The sequence below is a fragment of the Mya arenaria genome, chromosome 13, assembly GCF_026914265.1.
Source record: "Mya arenaria isolate MELC-2E11 chromosome 13, ASM2691426v1".
NCBI classification, from domain to species: Eukaryota; Metazoa; Mollusca; class Bivalvia; order Myida; family Myidae; genus Mya; species Mya arenaria.
The window spans coordinates 26,404,074-26,421,685 of record NC_069134.1 but is presented as its reverse complement, the minus strand read 5'-3'; positions in this window follow the sequence as shown (position 1 = coordinate 26,421,685).

Sequence of the window (17,612 nt, the reverse complement as noted above, 5' to 3'; positions counted from 1 at the left end):
CATAGTACATGATAGAACACTGGATTGAACACAATCCAAGTACATGATAAAACATTGGAGAGAACACAACCGTAGTACATGCTAGAACATCGGAGTAAACACTCATCGTAGTACATGATAAAACATTGGAGAGAACACAACCGTAGTACATGCTAGAACATCGGAGTAAACACTCATCGTAGTACATGATAAAACATTAGAGTGAACAAAATCGTAGTACATGATAGAACACTGGAGTGAACGCAATCCTATTGCATGATAGAACATTGAAGTGAACACACATCATAGTACATGATAGAACACTGGAGTGAACACAATCCAAGTACATGATAAAACATTGGAGAGAACACAATCGTGGTACATGAAGGAACACTGGAGTGAACACAAATCATAGTACATGATAGAACACTGGAGTGAATCATAGTACATGATAGAACACTGGAGTGGACACAATCCAAGGACATGATAAAACATTGGAGAGAACACAATCGTGGTACATGAAGGAACACTGGAGTGACCACAAATCATAGTACATGATAGAACACTGGAGTGAATCATAGTACATGATAGAACACTGGAGTGAACACAAATCGTAGTGCATGATAGAACACTGGAGTGAATCATAGTACATGATAGAACACTGGAGTGAACACAAATCGTAGTGCATGATAGAACGCTGGAGTGAACACAAATCGTAGTACATGATAGAACACTGGAGTGAACACAAATCGTAGTACATGATAGAACATCGGAGTGAATCATAGTACATGATAGAACGCTGGAGTGAACACAACCGTAGTAAATAATAGAACGCTGGAGTGAACACAATCGTAGTACATGATAGAACGCTGGAGTGAACACAATCGTAGTACATGATAGAACGCTGGAGTGAACACAATCGTAGTACATGATAGAACGCTGGAGTGAACACAATCATAGTACATGATAGAACGCTGGAGTGAACACATTCGTAGTACATGATAGAACGCTGGAGTGAACACAATCGTAGTACATGATAGAACGCTGGAGTGAACATACTCGTAGCACATTATATTACTCTTGAGTGAACTCAAACTGTAGTTAATGAGAAACAAAGGGGTGAACACAAACCGTAGTCATTTATAGAATATTATAGGTAGCAGAAATCGTATGAAAAAGTATGGGCACATGTACGTTTGGTTGTGGTCACCAAGCCGGACAACTGGGTTTTCTACGGGTTCTTCGGTTTCCCCCATAACACAAGATCCCACTCTCTCCCAACATCGTACCAACAAGAGTGACCAAGCATAAGTTAATATAACTTTCGTTTTATTAAATATATTTTAAAGTATATTGTAGTACATGATTGAACATTGAAGTAAACGAAAAGGTAGTACATGATGGAACACTTGAGTGAATACAAATTGTGCTACATTATGACACACTGGAAATGCTAATCTTAGAACAGGATGGAAAATTTAAATGGTTATGAGTTAGAGTTACTACGATATTCAAACGCTGACAATTTTATTCCAGTTTGGATCAAAGTGTCCCTAACTGTTTTTGCTGGTGTGGTTCTATTTTTCTCTTGCGTTTCGTTGGTGGCATTTTACAATACAAAACGCACACCTAAAACTGCCAAGTTCTTGTCGATTGCTCTACTGTTGTTTGATTTCGCCACTTCATTTACATTTGCCGTGCGAAAACTCGTGAACAAGCAAAGATTAATTTTGCCGTTCAGGTTTTTGGAATGGGATGGAGTTTTGTAGCTTACATCAACGTTGCTATGATGTGCATTGAACGTCTCATTTTGTTTCAGTGGCCGAACTTTTACATTCGCCACATCTCATATTCTGTTACAGTCAAAGTATCTACTATGATATGGACGTTCTACCTGATCACATCCAATGGCTTTTTGATTAAGTGTTATGTCGAGGAAAAAGTGGCCTCAAAGGCACGGCTGTGTTTGAATGACATCGTTATCGTTTGGGTAACTTTTACATACTCTACAGCAGCACTATTTTCATCAGCATGTTTTCTGCTTATTTTGAAAATAATTTTTAAACAAAAGAATAAGACAAATGGAGAGAAGAAAATTGGTAATAGAGTCAATAATAATAAGTCAACTTTCACGATATTTGTGTGTTTTGTAAATTACTTGATAACCGCTATCATTTATATAACTCTTTTCAGAGTTATAACGAACAATGTAGTGCGTAGATTAGTGATAGACACCTTAATGATAATAAACGGACTGGTTGATACAGTCGTATATATTTTATGGTTTACGGAATGTCGTTTACAAATACTACGCTTTGTTGCTTAGCTTATGCCATCATTCCAGTCAAAAATTGAGCGAATGCGTATTGAAGTTTTTGACATTTCTTCACATTTCAATACACGACAGAGTGTATGAACGAGTGAACACGCACATGACCTGTCTCTTAATGAAATTTGTCGAGACAAATAATGGATGTTACCATATTCACTGGTTAAACCCTCCAATTAACAATTTAGTTGACCCTCTCACACTGTCACGATTTTTATACGAGTCTCGGTGAGTTTTCAAACATATGTCGCTACAATTAATGTCGCCGTTTGTAGCATATTGTAAGAATCTGCAAACGACAAACACTCTCCTGTTCACATCGTCAACACGCAACTGCTACAAAGTACTTTCAAAATCATAAACATGTACCAATTCTACGACCTGTTGCGACATAATATGCAGAGTGATAATGGATTCGATACGAAAGTTCGAGTGTATTCGGCATCCCTGCACAACGCGAGTAATCAACGGTTGGAGTTTCTATAAGTACCATATATAGGAACTACATCGTAGTTTAGCACTCATTTTCAACGCATATAAGATCAACCGGAATAACAAGTATAAAACGCGCTCATAAACGCATTTAGAGCTCGCCATATAATGTACTCGGTCGTATTTATATCGTACCCATATCGAAACTTGTCGGTCATGTCGTACAAACTAAATTTGTAGTTTAAATTATTTCTAACACCAGTTTAGTGCAAAAGTTATTCGTGCTCGTTTATTTCCGCAATAATCTCAAATACGTATCGAAAGAGTTTCCTAATAACGTACACATATTTTGACCAAAGACAACATGGGGCAATCCATGGCGATTTCTAACGAGTTTTTTTTATTTTCCAATATGGCGGTAGGTCGGAAAAGATGTCGTGACAGTGTCTCTTGAGCCTTACTGATGGTTCCAAGACGGAAACCCGAGCAGTTATTGATAACAACTTCCATATTCAAAATCCATATTATATGTTTTTGTTTTCTTGCAATGTTGTGCTTGCTCCATGTATGTTGGACTAGTCCTTTGTGCCTATAAAATTTGTGTGTCTAACTTATGACGGTTTATCCCGTTTTCCTGTTGTTTCTTTTATATTATGGCATTACATCTACGTGCTTCAAAATATGTGATTTAGTGTATGTTCGCGGTTATTGTTTTTGAGTCGTTTTCTGTTGTTTTTTATCAAATGGTGAAAGCTCTACTTCACCTATTTATTTAAGATATTGAAGTACGATGGAGCGTGATCTACGTCTACTGACCTATGCCATTGATTTTGTTTAAAATCAGTTTAAAGGCGAAGTTCCGTGTTGCAAGTTGTAGCCTAATTAAATTCGAATAACATGTTAAAGAGGCTGGTTTACGTTTAATAGAGTCAGACACATTGAACAAATTAATTTTGTGTGAAATGTGAATGAAATGCGTCTCACAACTATAAACTATCTACAAATTCCAAAGGTATTCAATTGTTAATAATCATGGATAATTGAACATATGACATCAAATGCTTTATTTTGGCGAAAAGCGTTAGAAACGAAAGTGAAAATTGAATAATTAAACTCTTAGATTCATTAACTTCTGTTCAAATGAGTACCTGCCAGCTGCGAAAATCTGTGAACGAGGCCCCTTAGTTCCGTGTGTCCGCATACTGGCAAATTTTATGCCTTACCAACATATCTTAGATCAGATGCAGAACATTGGTCATACAACATTTGCTAAATAAACAAATTTAAAAATATATTTACAATGCTATGTTAAGGCATAACATCAGCATGTATGCAGTTTCTTCGTAGTACTATAGGAACTAGTTCGCGAAATGTTTTCTTTTGTATATATTGTACATGTCAGAAGTTGTTTTTTACACGTTTTCAATTTGTTTACCTCTCATTCTATATGTCCTTGTTCATGGCGAAAGGCTTATGTATTGTCGAAATGCCAATAAATATCTTGAAACTTGAGATAATTCGATCTCATTTATTGTGGACTTCAGGACCATCTGTTTAAGTTTCTGGCCAAGCCAACAAGAATTAGAGTGTTATATATTTGTGTTTGTTTTTTAACTTTATTTAAAATTAAAGTGTATTGAAAAATGCTGAATTCTGAATATCATATTCAATAGAAAACCATTGTGATCTGTAATCCGGATCCTTTCTACTCAAACCATATTGAAACAGAGGGACAACTGGAATTCATAATAGCTTCATTTCTCTCTAAATAACATTCGGCTTATACTGCTTAACAGTTCGATGTTTATTTAACTCCTAAATACACCAGATTTTATTATTGACATTTAGGTTATTGAAGTAAAAATAAATCATATAACATTTTTTTAGATGTGCACTGTACAACCAGTTTTTAAATGAACTTGACAACAGAAAATACAATTGCAAGGAAAATGGCTTACATAAAATTAATATCGTTGGGTACAACGCATTGAATCTTGCTTACTGATGTATAAAATTCCTTCCGACACATTAATCTTTCGCCGTTTGCGTATTTCTAATTCAAGATTAACAGGGATATTTCCACCCAGTCATTTATCGACACTCATCACGTGACTTTTACATTCAAAATAAAAACACGTCTGGAGACTTAGAAGGACGGACAGTGTAAGGAAGCAAAAAACTGCTGCGAAACCCAGTGGCCAACAAATTTACATCTGTGATGAAACTAATCGATGCAAACTTTTGAAAGAGATTACCAAAGCTGAAAATATAAGCGCGCTATGTAAACCTCTTATTGGCAGGTCAGTTTGCGGAGATTATGAAACGATCACGTGACTTGCAAGATGGCCGGAAAAAAAACACAATCCACATTATTTTAAATGGGAAAACTTAACTGTGACAGCGGCGTGTGAGACGATACGATTGTTGCGTATATTCTTTAAATAATATAAAATGATGCACTATCGTTCAATACCAGCTCGCATTGACAAATCTAGGTTTTTTTTGGATATACTGTATTTGCCGGTTTTAGTTCCTATAATATTATTTTTTTTATATCTGCCCGCTTTAAAGGTAATGTGATTTGAGAACTCACCAACGCAAACGTCATACTTACACAGTAGTTGATAACAAGGACCCGATAAAACCTTTCTGAATAAAACAAGTTCATGCATTGGCTTTTCTCGTTTCGTAATGAAACAGCTCTGATTGTTTGAAATCAAAGAACACTTTATTAATTTAAGTAGAAGTTATTGTAAGAACTGGATAGCTTTCGAGTATGTTCGATATCGAAAGGATAAAAAAGTTTTTGTAATTTTTTGGTTGTGTGTTTTTCTTCAAAGAAATCGTATATGGGAAAATTCCTTATGCAGCATATCTTAATTACTGGCTTTAAATGCAAGCAAAAAACAAGAAGCGCATCGCATATAAAGTCATTCAAAGAAATAATTGGGATATTTAGCAATGTTTTGGGTTTCAATGTTTGAATTTGAATCTTGAAAGTCATATTAAGTAATAATACTTGTAAGGCTGTTCATAATATAAGGCTATTGAACTAATACTATAAGTATCTCGGATACTTTCAGCTATGAATGTTAACTGTTTGAGCACTTCACTTGTCATACAAAACATGGCAGTATTTCTTGAGTGTTGCCATTAATCCGATTCTGGATTTCAGCAAACACAGCAATCTTATTTAATGCAATAATGCCAGTAGTCTGAGTTTTAACGTTCGAAAATTGGCAATTACAATTACTTCTGCTGAAGTATCTGAAAAGTCGTTTATCCTACGCAATTAATGTCGATCAAAGTATATACATGTGGCTTAAATTATGTTTTTATGCTTAAACTTAATTAAAGATTAGTAATTATAACATCTAATGGCATATTAGGTTCTGTACTTTAACCATACTCATTTACATTTGGCGATCAAATAAACAATTGCAAACTTTTGTATAATCCGATTCAGATGCGGTTAATGACTTAATAATCCAGCTTTTGGTCTTTAGTATAAATGTTAGCTTCCGTAAATAGTTATAATAGATGAAAAAAACAGGGAAGAATCATGTAGTACATGTGACAACACTAGAGAGATTTCAATAGATTGTACAAACCCCATGACTGAAACGGAATGGTACAACTTAAACGAATGAAATGCATACTAAATCAGATCGTTTGGAGACACATTTCTTTTGGCAAAAAAGGAGCTGCAATACAACTGCAATACGAATTGAAGCACTGGAGTAAATACGAATCCCAGTATATGCTGAAAGAACGTTGTCGACATCGCAGTCAACGGAAATGGAAAATTTGACTGACTTCGAGTTGGATGTACTAAGATTTTCAAACCCTGACAATTTTATTCCAGATCAAAGTGTCATTTATTGTTTTTTCCGGTCTGGTGCTTTTTTTATCAGGCGTATCATTGATAGCATTTCACAAGACAAAGCGAACACCTAAAACAGCCAAGTTCTTGTCGATTGCCTTACTTTTGTTTGACTTCGCCACTTCATTTACATTTGTTGTGCGAAAACTCGTGGCAAATGCAAAGATTAACCTCGCACTTCAGTGTATTGGAATGGGATGGAGTTTCATGGCTTACGTCAACGTTGCTATGATGTGCACCGAACGTTTAATTTTGTTTCAGTGGCCGAATTTCTACATTCGCAAAATTTCGTATTCGATTGCTGTGAAAGTTTCTAGTGTTGTATGGACACTGTACTTAGTGATATTGAATGGCCTTTTGGTTAGATGTTATGTCGAGGAAAAATTGATTCAAATACGTTTGTGTTTGCATGAAATCATATCTGTTTGGGTAATGATAACATATCCTTTAGCAGCACTTTTTTCATCAGCGTGTTTTTTGCTGATAATAAAAATAATTTTGAAACAAAAAAATAAGACAAATGGAGAAAAGAACATTGGTAAGAGAGTGAACAACAATAAGTCAACATTCACTGTATTTGTGTGTTTCGTGAATTACTTGATTACCGCTGTCATTTACCTACTTGTGTCTGTGCATTTATCAAACAATATGGTGCGTAGATTAGTGGTAGACACAGTTATGATGATAAATGGATTGATTGATACACTTGTATATATTTTATGGTTTAGGGAATGTCGTTTGGAAATGCTTCGCATGATGGCTTCGCTTATACCCTCGCTGAAGTCCAAAGTTGAGCACATGCGCATTGAAGTTTTTGACATTTCCTCACACCTGACTTCGCGAGAGAGTCGATGAACATTTACATGATTTACATGATTTGTATAGATATTGTACCAGCTTTAATATGCATATGTTTCAATATTTCGTATGTTATAGTTTTGTATTTTCTAAAATGTTCTCTTCACTTATCTTTTTTTTAATGAGTTTAGCACAAAATCGTATTGTCCTTTTGGGAATAGGTATCTATTACTAGGTTATTGTATTTTAACGGTTTCTTTTAAGATTAACTTCTTTTTTTGACTACATTTCACTGTTCAGCTGTGGAAATTAGTAATAAAAATGTATTGTCAACATAAATACATAAAGAATTACGTAATAAACAACAGTTCATGTGACTAAAATGAAAAGGTAGATTGTACTAATTTACGTCATATGAGCATGATTAAATGAAACCGTAAAACTACAGTTTTTCATTCCAAACTTAGAGAGAGGGTTTCTAAAATATAATTTATTTCATCAGCTTTTGTGCCGTGTCACTTTATATTCAATATCATTATTTGTTTGTTACAATTTATTACAGAAATTTCAAAATTGCTCGGCAAAGATAAACAGCGGCGAAGTTTGTGTTCATATTTGCAATGGTATATCCAAAGGCGTATCTACTTAGTATTGTTAAAAATCATTTTGATACAGTTGTTTGGCTAAAATGTAGTAAATCATATTTTAAATTATTTTTGGACGTTGATGATTATGTACATATTGGTCGAGGAATGTGGGTTTTGCACTCAGCACGTCGTTTTATGTACCAAAAGACATGGGCTAAGTAATTTTAATACCTCTCTGTGCATGACAAAGTTACATCACTGACACGACATACTATACTTACTAATCAACAACTAATCCTTAGTGTGACCTTGAACATTAAGGTAGGGTCGAGGTTTCTGCACGCGATACATGCCTTTATGTACCGAACACATGTGCCAATGTAATTTAAATACCTTTTTGCATGACAAAGGTACAACCAAGACGCCAAGAAATGTACTGTTAACGCATGTATGCAGCATTCAATAAAGATAAACCTCTAAATGTGACCTTAACCTTTAAGGTAGGGACGCGAATCTTGATCACAACAATTCGCCTTTATGCACTTAACACATACGCAAAGTAATTTTAAAATACCTCCCTGCATGACAAAAACCGGGAAACAGGACGGATAGATGGACGGTGGAAATCACCTGCAACATCAAAGGTTATACCTTAATTCTATTCGGATGTTCTATCAGTACATTCTTTCGATTCCGCCTTTGGTATAAATGGGTGTTATCCTCCAAAAATAGTTATTTAATAATCGACAAAAGAGGATGAACATGTCCATTATATCCTTTAACATGAATCAAACATTCTGAAACGGTTTGAATATCGCAACGATTTCGAAAATAACAGTATAAGTCGCAGTATGGGATGCATATATGAATATAAATCGTAGTTAATGATGGAACATTGGAGTAAATACAAATCGTAGTGCGTGATAGAACACTGGGTGGAATAGTAATCTTAGCGTAAGGTAAATCACTTGCGTGAATACGAATAGTAGTACATGATTCAACACTTTAGTAACTATAATCATAGAACATGACGCACTTTGGGCTGACCATAATTGTTGTACGCGATAGAGCACTTGAGTGAACAATTTGTAGAAGATGGTAGAACACAAACCGTAGTCCATGATAGAACACTGAAGTAAACACAAACCGTAGTCCATGATAGAACACTGGAGTGAACACAAACCGGAGTACATGATGGAATACTGGAGTGAACACAAACTGTAGTCGATGATAGAACACTGAAGTGAACACAAACCGTTGTCGATGGTAGAACAATGCAGTAAACACAAACCGTAGTCTATGATAGAACACTTGAGTAAACACAAACTGTAGTCGATGGTAGAACACTGAATTGAACACAAACCGTAGTCGATGGTAGTAAATGAGCAGCAAAGGGATGAACACAAAACGAAGTGTATTATAGAATACTTAAGGGAGCAGAAATCGTATGAAAAAGTATGGGCCCATTTACGTTTTGTTAGTGGTCACCAAGCCGGACAAGTGGGTTTTCTACGGGTTATTCGGTTTCCCCCATAACACAAGATCATATTCTCTCGCAATATCGTACCAACAAGATTAACTTAGCATAAGTTAATTTAATTTTCGTTGTATTAAGTTTAAAGTACATTGTAGTACGTGATAGAACATTGAAGTAAACGAAAATGTAGTACATGATGGAACACTTGAGTGAATACAAATTGTGCTACATTATGACACACTGGAAATGCTAATCTTAGTACAGGATGAAAACTTTAACTGGTAACGAGTTAGAGTTACTACTATATTCAAACCCTGACAATTGTATCCCAGTTTGGATCAAAGTGTCCCTTACTGTTTTTGCTGGTGTGATTCTAACTTTCTCTTGCGTTTCTTTGGTGGTATTTTACAAGACAAAACGCACATATAAAACAGCCAAGTTCTTGTCGATTGCTCTACTGTTATTTGATTTCGCCACTTCATTTACATTTGCGGTGTGACAACTCGTGAACAACGCTAAGATTAATTTTGCAATACAGTTTTTTTGGAATGGGATGGAGTTTTGTAGCTTACATCAACGTTGCTATGATGTGCATTGAACGTCTCATTTTGTTTCAGTGGCCGAACTTTTACATTCACCACATCTCATATTCTGTTACAGTCAAAGTATCTACTTTGATATTGACTTTCACATGGAATGGCCTTTTTGATTAAGTGTTATGTCGAGGAAAAAGTGGCCACAAAGGCACGACTGTGTTTGAATGACATCGTTATCGTTTGTGTAACTTTTACATACAGCAGCACTATTTTCATCAGCATGTTTTCTGCTTATTTTGAAAATAATTTTTAAACAAAAGAATAAGACAAATGGAGAGAAGAAAATCGGTAATAGAGTAAAAAACGATAAGTCAACTTTCACGGTATTTGTGTGTTTTGTAAATTACTTGATAACCGCTATCATTTATATAACTCTTTCCAGAGTTATAACAAATAATGTAGTGCGTACATTAGTGATAGACACCTTAATGATAATAAACGGACTGGTTGATACAGTTGTATATATTTTATGGTTTACGGAATGTCGTTTAGAAATACTACGCTTTGTTGCCTATCTTATGCCATCATTCCAGTCAAAAGTTGAGCGAATGCGTATTGAAGTTTTTGACATTTCTTCACATTTCAATACACGACAGAGTCTATGAACGAATGAACACGCACATGACCTGTCTCTTAATGAAATTTGTCGAGACAAATAGTGGATGTTACCATATTCACTGGTTTAACCCTCCAATTAACAATTTAGTTGACCCTCTCACACTGTCACGATTTTATACGAGTCTCGGTGAGTTTTCGAACATATGTCGCTACAACTAATGTCGCCGTTTGTAGCATATTGTAAGAATCTGCAAACGACAAACACTCTCCTGTTCACATCGTCAACACGCAACTGCTACAAAGTACTTCAAAAATTATATACATGTACTTATTCAACGACCTGTTGCGACACAGTATGCAGAGTGAAATTGGATTCGATACGAAAGTTCATCGAGTGTATTCGGCATCCCTGCACAACGCGAGTAATCAACGGTTGGAGTTTTTATAAGTACCATATATAGGAGATACATCGTAGTTTAGCACTCATTTTCAACGCATATAAGATCAACCGGAATAACAAGTATTAAACGCGCTCATAAACGCATTCAGAACTCGCCATATATTGAACTTGGCCGTATTTATACCGTACCCATATCGAAACTTGTCGGCCATATCGTTCAAACTCGTAATCCTAAAATATGCTTTACTCTCGACCCAAATCGTGCCAAAGTACTTCGTGCTCGTTCATTTCCGTAATAATCTCAAATACTTATCGAAAGGGTTTCATTAGAACGTACACATATTTTGACAACAGACTACATGAGGCAACCAGCGGCGATTTCTGACGAGTTCTATATCTTCGTATATCGCGGCATGTCGGAATAGATGTCGTGACAGTGTCTCTGGAGCCTTACTGATGGTTCCATTTGGGTATAAATAATGAAAAAAGAAAGTCAGATTTTTTCTGTGCACATGAAATGATATAAATCCTGTTGCTTGTTCCTTTGCAACATAAGGATGCAGTTTTAAAAATTGTTTTCAAAATGGCGGCCTCAATTGAGATGAGATCATACAAATATTTTTTTTCTCATTTTCAACATACCATCTGCATTTACAAAAAATAATTTGGTAATAAATGTAAACTCAACTGTAAGCGATGTAATTGCTGCTATTAATTAATGATAATTTGATCTTTTTGTTTTGGGTTTCCCCACAAACGCTATGAAAAATACATGCATTGTAAAAAAATTAGTAACTTACAATTCTAAATTCTTATTTTTTTCGCACCACCCGTCCAACATTTTTTCAAAAAAAAACAATGTTAACCAATTAATAAAAAAATGACCTTATTTATTTAAGATTTTAAAGTACGGTGGAGCGTGATCTACGTCTGCTAACGTATGCCATTGAATACGTTTATAATCAGTGTAAAGGCGAAGTTCCGTGTTGCAAGTTGTAGCCTAATTAAATTCGAATTACATATTAAAGGGGCTGGTCTACGTTTAATAGGGTCAGACACATTGAACAAAATATTTCGTGTGAAATGTGAATAAAATGCTACTTACAACTATAAACTATCTACAAATGTCCAAATGTATTCAAAAGTTAATAATCATGGATAATTGAACATATGACAGCAAATGCATTATTTTGGCGAAAAGCGTTAGAAACCCAAGTAAAAATTGAATAATTAAACTCTTTCATTCACTAAGTTCTGTTCAAATGAGTACCTGCCAGCTGCGAAAATCTGTGAACGAGTCCCCTTAGTTCTGCGTGTCCGCAAACTGGCAAATTTTATGCCTTACCAACATTTCTTAGGTCAGTTGCAAAACATTGGTCATACAACATTTGCTAGATTAACAAATTAATAAATATATTTACAATGCTGTGTTAGACATTACATCAGCATGAATACCGTTTCTTCGTAGTACTATATGAACTAGTTCGCGAAATGTTTTCTTTTGTATATATTGTACATGTCAAAAGTGTTTTGTTTTTTTGTCACGTTTACAATCTGTATGCCTCTCATTCTATATGTTTTGTTCATGGCCAAAGGATTTTGTATTGTCGAAATTCCAATAAATATTGAAACTTGTGATAATTCGATATCATTTATTGTGGACGTACTACCTGTTTAAGTTTCTGGCACTTGTCTGAAAGCGCAAGAGCCAACAAGAACTAGAATGTTAAATATATTTGGGGTTTCTACTTTATTTAAAATAAAGGTGTATTTAAAATGCTGTAGTTTAAATATCATATCCAATAGAAAACCATTGTGACCTGTAATCCGAATCCTTTCCACTCTGACTATTTTCGGACAGAGGGACAAATGGAATTCATAATAGCTTCATTTCTCTCTTAATCACATTAGGCTTATACTGCTAAACAGTTAGCTGTTAATTTAACTTCTAAATACACCAGGCCTCAGTATCACGAAAGAACTTAAGACAATTGGTTATTGACATTAAGGTTATTGATGTGAAAATTAATCATATCACTTTTCTTTTAAATGTGCTCTGTACAACCAGTTGTTAAATGGACTTGGCACAAGATGATACAATTGCAAGGAAATAATAATAAATTGTCAAAACTTACATAACATTGATATCGTTGGGTACAACGTATTGAATATTACATACTGATGTATAAAATCCCTAACGACACATTTATATTTCGTCGTTTTTGCGTATTTCTAATTTCAAAATTAACTGTTATATTTCTACATAGTCATTTATCGACACTCATCACGTGACTTTTACGTTCTAAATAAAAACACGTTTTGAGACTTAGAAGGATGGACAGTGTAAGGAAGCGAAAAACTGCTGCGCAACCCAGTGGCCAACAAATTTACATCTGTGATGAAACTAATCGATGCAAACTTTTGAAAGAGATTACCAAAGCTGAAAATATAAGCGCGCTATGTAAACCTCTGATTGGCAGGTCAGTTTGCGGAGATTATGAAACGATCACGTGACTTGCAAGATGGCCGGAAAAAAACACAATCCGCATTATTTTTAAATGGGAAAACTTAACTGTGACAGCGGCTTGGGAGACGATACGATTGTTGCGTATATTCTTTAAATAATATAAAATGATGCACTATCGTTCAATACCAGCTCGTATCGACAATTCTAGGCTTTTTGGGGATAAATTATATTTGCCGGTTTTAGTTTTTATAATATTCTTTATATATCTGCCCGCTATAATGGTTATGTGATTTGAGAACTCACCAACGCAAGCGTCATACTTACACAGTAGTTGATAACAAGGACCTGATAAAACCATGCATTGGCTTTTCTCGTTTCGTAATGAAACAGCTCTGATTGTTTGAAACCAAAATTACAAAGAAAACTTTATTAATTTAAGTAGAAGTAATTGTAAACACTGGAAAGCTTTTGGGTATGTTCGATATCAAAATGATTAAACAATAATAAAAATCAATTGATAGCGTTCGCAAAAATTTGATATAAACTGATAATTTATCAGAAACTAACTAAAAGATAACCAAGTATATTGATTGTCTGTCTGTATAGAAATGCTAAATGCTATAACGCATGTATAGTTTTTGTCTTAACTTCCTCGGCCATTTATTCAATCTAAAACGTAAGAACATAAACATTTTTCATTTTTTTTTGGTGTGGTTTGTTTTTCTTCAAAGAATTCGTATATGGAAAAATTCCTTATGCACAATATCTAAATTACTGGTATTATTAAAACGCCAAGCAAAAAACAAAAAGCGCATCGCATAAAGCCATACAAAGAAACAGTTGTGATATTGAGCAATGTTTTGGGCTTCAATGTTTTAAATTTGAATCTTGAAAGTCATATCAAGTAATAATACTTGTAAGGCTGTTCATAATATAAGACTGTTGAACTTGAAGTAATACTATAAGTATCTCGGATACTTTCAGCTATGAAGTTTAACTGCTTAACAGCTTGAGCTCTTCACTTGTCACACAAAACATGGCAGTATTTCTTTAGTGTTGCCATTAATCTGTATTTCAGCGAACACAGCGATCTCATCTAATTTATATAATGCTAGAAATACCTGTTATAACTTTTGAATTTTGACTTGGCAATGATAATAACATTGTATCACTTGTCTTTGCTGAAGTATCTGAACGTCGTTTATCTAACGCAATAGGACCAGAATTTTTTTAGTTTTCGTTTTACGGGAGCGCCGTACCTAAATATTGCAAAACCCAAAAAAGAAAAAGATTCAAATTCCTAACTTTATTTTTATTTTTTCCGCCACCCATGTTTTTTGATCTCCGATAGAAAATAAAATTTAGTGTTATTTAACCTACTGTAATGCTAATTTCACAACAACAAAAACTATCGCGCACTATTTCCAAGATGGCGGAAGCCGGCGATTCGTGCTTATGATGTAAACTGAAATATGTTACATTGTTTTGTGATATCACATGCATATTATATGCCATGATAAAAATAAAACCTGAAACTTGCTTATGATCATCATCTAGGCGCGTGTAAGGAAAATGACCGCCTTTTACGAAAATGGATTTAGTTTGAAGAGTGATACACTGTTGTTCATAAAATCAGTGCGTTTGTCATTTTGTGATATTTCGGAACGGAATTGTATTTTCTTTTTACCAAAGCATAACATTTCTTAAATATTTCTGTGTGTAGACCGGTTAATACGGGGATACACTGATAATTGGAATTTGCTGTACAGTTTCTGACAGTGACAACAGAAAAAGACGAGAACGTGACATTGGATTTGGCTTGTTTGTCTAAAGACAATAAAGTTATACCAACATATCATACCATTTTAATGGGCATTGGCTCCTCTTTTTATGTCACCCATTTTAAAATGGATTGTTTGTATGTTGATTAAGAAACTATAAAAAATGGACTCTACTGTGCAATCTGGTAAGTTTGAGTTACATACCTTGTTTCTTTTTTGTACCTCCAAGACATTAAATTTCTTCATATGTGTTGTTTGTCTCAATAAACGGACCCAAAATGATAAAAAAACACATTTTAGACACAAACAATATGCCAGATGCCTTATGTTTTGCTAGTGCGCGTTTCAGTGACTATTAAAAGCACTACAAAAGTATAGATGCATACATGCCATATCCCCCTGCATGCGTAAAATACCCCGGAATTTCTACCCATCCCCCGGTCCCCCGCCAAGGGATCCATATCCCCTGGATTTTTTTTTTAATTTTTTTTTTCAAAATTGACAGTGGAAAGCATCAATAATATTATGAGTGTGAAATTCCATGAAGGACCATGATGACTAAGTCCAAAAATTATTGTAGTTTGGATGTATTTCTGTATTTATTCTTATATTTTATATGCATATATTGCGCAAATTTTCGTCGCGTAAAAATCCCCTGGTGTAATATCAAAATCCCCTGGGAAGCCTCTCAGAAATATGGCATGTATGTAGATGCTCATATTAAAATCATGCATATATGATAATTTATGTGTAATTTTTATCTAACCGTGCAGTGTTAAATACTGTGGAGTTACAGTTGAAAAATATATTTTCATTGGTGTGAATCGGTTGACTTGTGGCGTTAAAATGAATATCCAAATGTTAAAAAAAGTTCCTTAAACATGCATTATGCACCAGATAATGCACCAGTCAATTGTAACCATGGCCCCCGAGGTCCTTGGGTATATAGGGGATAATGAAAAATTCGGAAAATCCATCTTATTTTTATTTTATTGCCTCGACGCTCATCTTTGGACATCTTTTTCTTAATTTTATTCCCTCCTCCTGGCGCTTATTTTTGAAAAATTTCCCGTAAAACGAAAAATAAAAAAACTCTGGCCTAAGTGTCGATCAAAATATATGATTGTGCCTGATTATTTTCCTGCTTAAGCTAAATTAGTGATCAGTTATTATAACATTTAATGGCATATAAGGTTCTGTACTCGTACTAACTAACTTAACAAAACTCACTAACACGTACCAAATACGTTTATACCCTCGTATAATCCGATTCAGATGCGGTCATTGACTTAAAGTCCAGCTTTTGATCTTTAGCATATATAAATGCTTGTTAGCTTCCGATAGTAGCTATTTGATGCAAACATATGGAATTATCATGTGGACAAAATCGTAGTAAATGTGGCAACACAAGGGCGATTTTAATACATTGTACGGACCGTACAGAACAACAAAAATCATGACTAAAACGAAATGGTACAACTTGAATAAATCATCACATGCATTCGAAATCACGTCGTTTGGATTAACATTTGTTTGCAAAAAAGAAACTGCAATACGAATATAAGCACTGGAGTAAATTCGAATCGCAGTACATGCTGAAAAAATATTGGTGACAACGCACAGAAAACGGAAATGGAAAATTTGACTGACTTCGAGTTGGATTTACTACGATTTTCAAACCCTGACAATTTTATTCCAGATTGGATCAAAGTGTCATTTATTGTTTTTTCAGGTCTGGTGTTAGTTTTTTCAGGCGTATCATTGGTAGCATTTCACAAGACAAAGCGCACACCTAAAACAGCCAAGTTCTTGTCGATTGCCTTACTTTTGTTTGATTTCGCCACTTCATTTACTTTTGCTGTGCGAAAACTCGTGGCAAATGCAAACATTAACCTCGCACTTCAGTGTATTGGGATGGGATGGAGTTTTGTAGCTTACGTCAACGTTGCTATGATGTGCATCGAACGTCTTATTTTGTTTCAGTGGCCGAATTTCTACATTCGCAAAATTTCATATTCGATTGCTGTGAAAGTATCTACTGTTGTATGGACACTCTACTTAGTGATATTGAATGGTCTTTTGGTTAGATGTTATGTCGAGGAAAAATTGGTTAAAATACGTTTGTGTTTGCAGGAAATCATTTCTGTTTGGGTAATGATAACATATCCTTTAGCAGCACTTTTTTCATCAGCGTGTTTTTTGCTGATAATAAAAATAATTTTGAAACAAAAAAATAAGACAAATGGAGAAAAGAACATAGGTAAGAGAGTGAACAACAATAAGTCAACATTCACTGTATTTGTGTGTTTCGTGAATTACTTGATT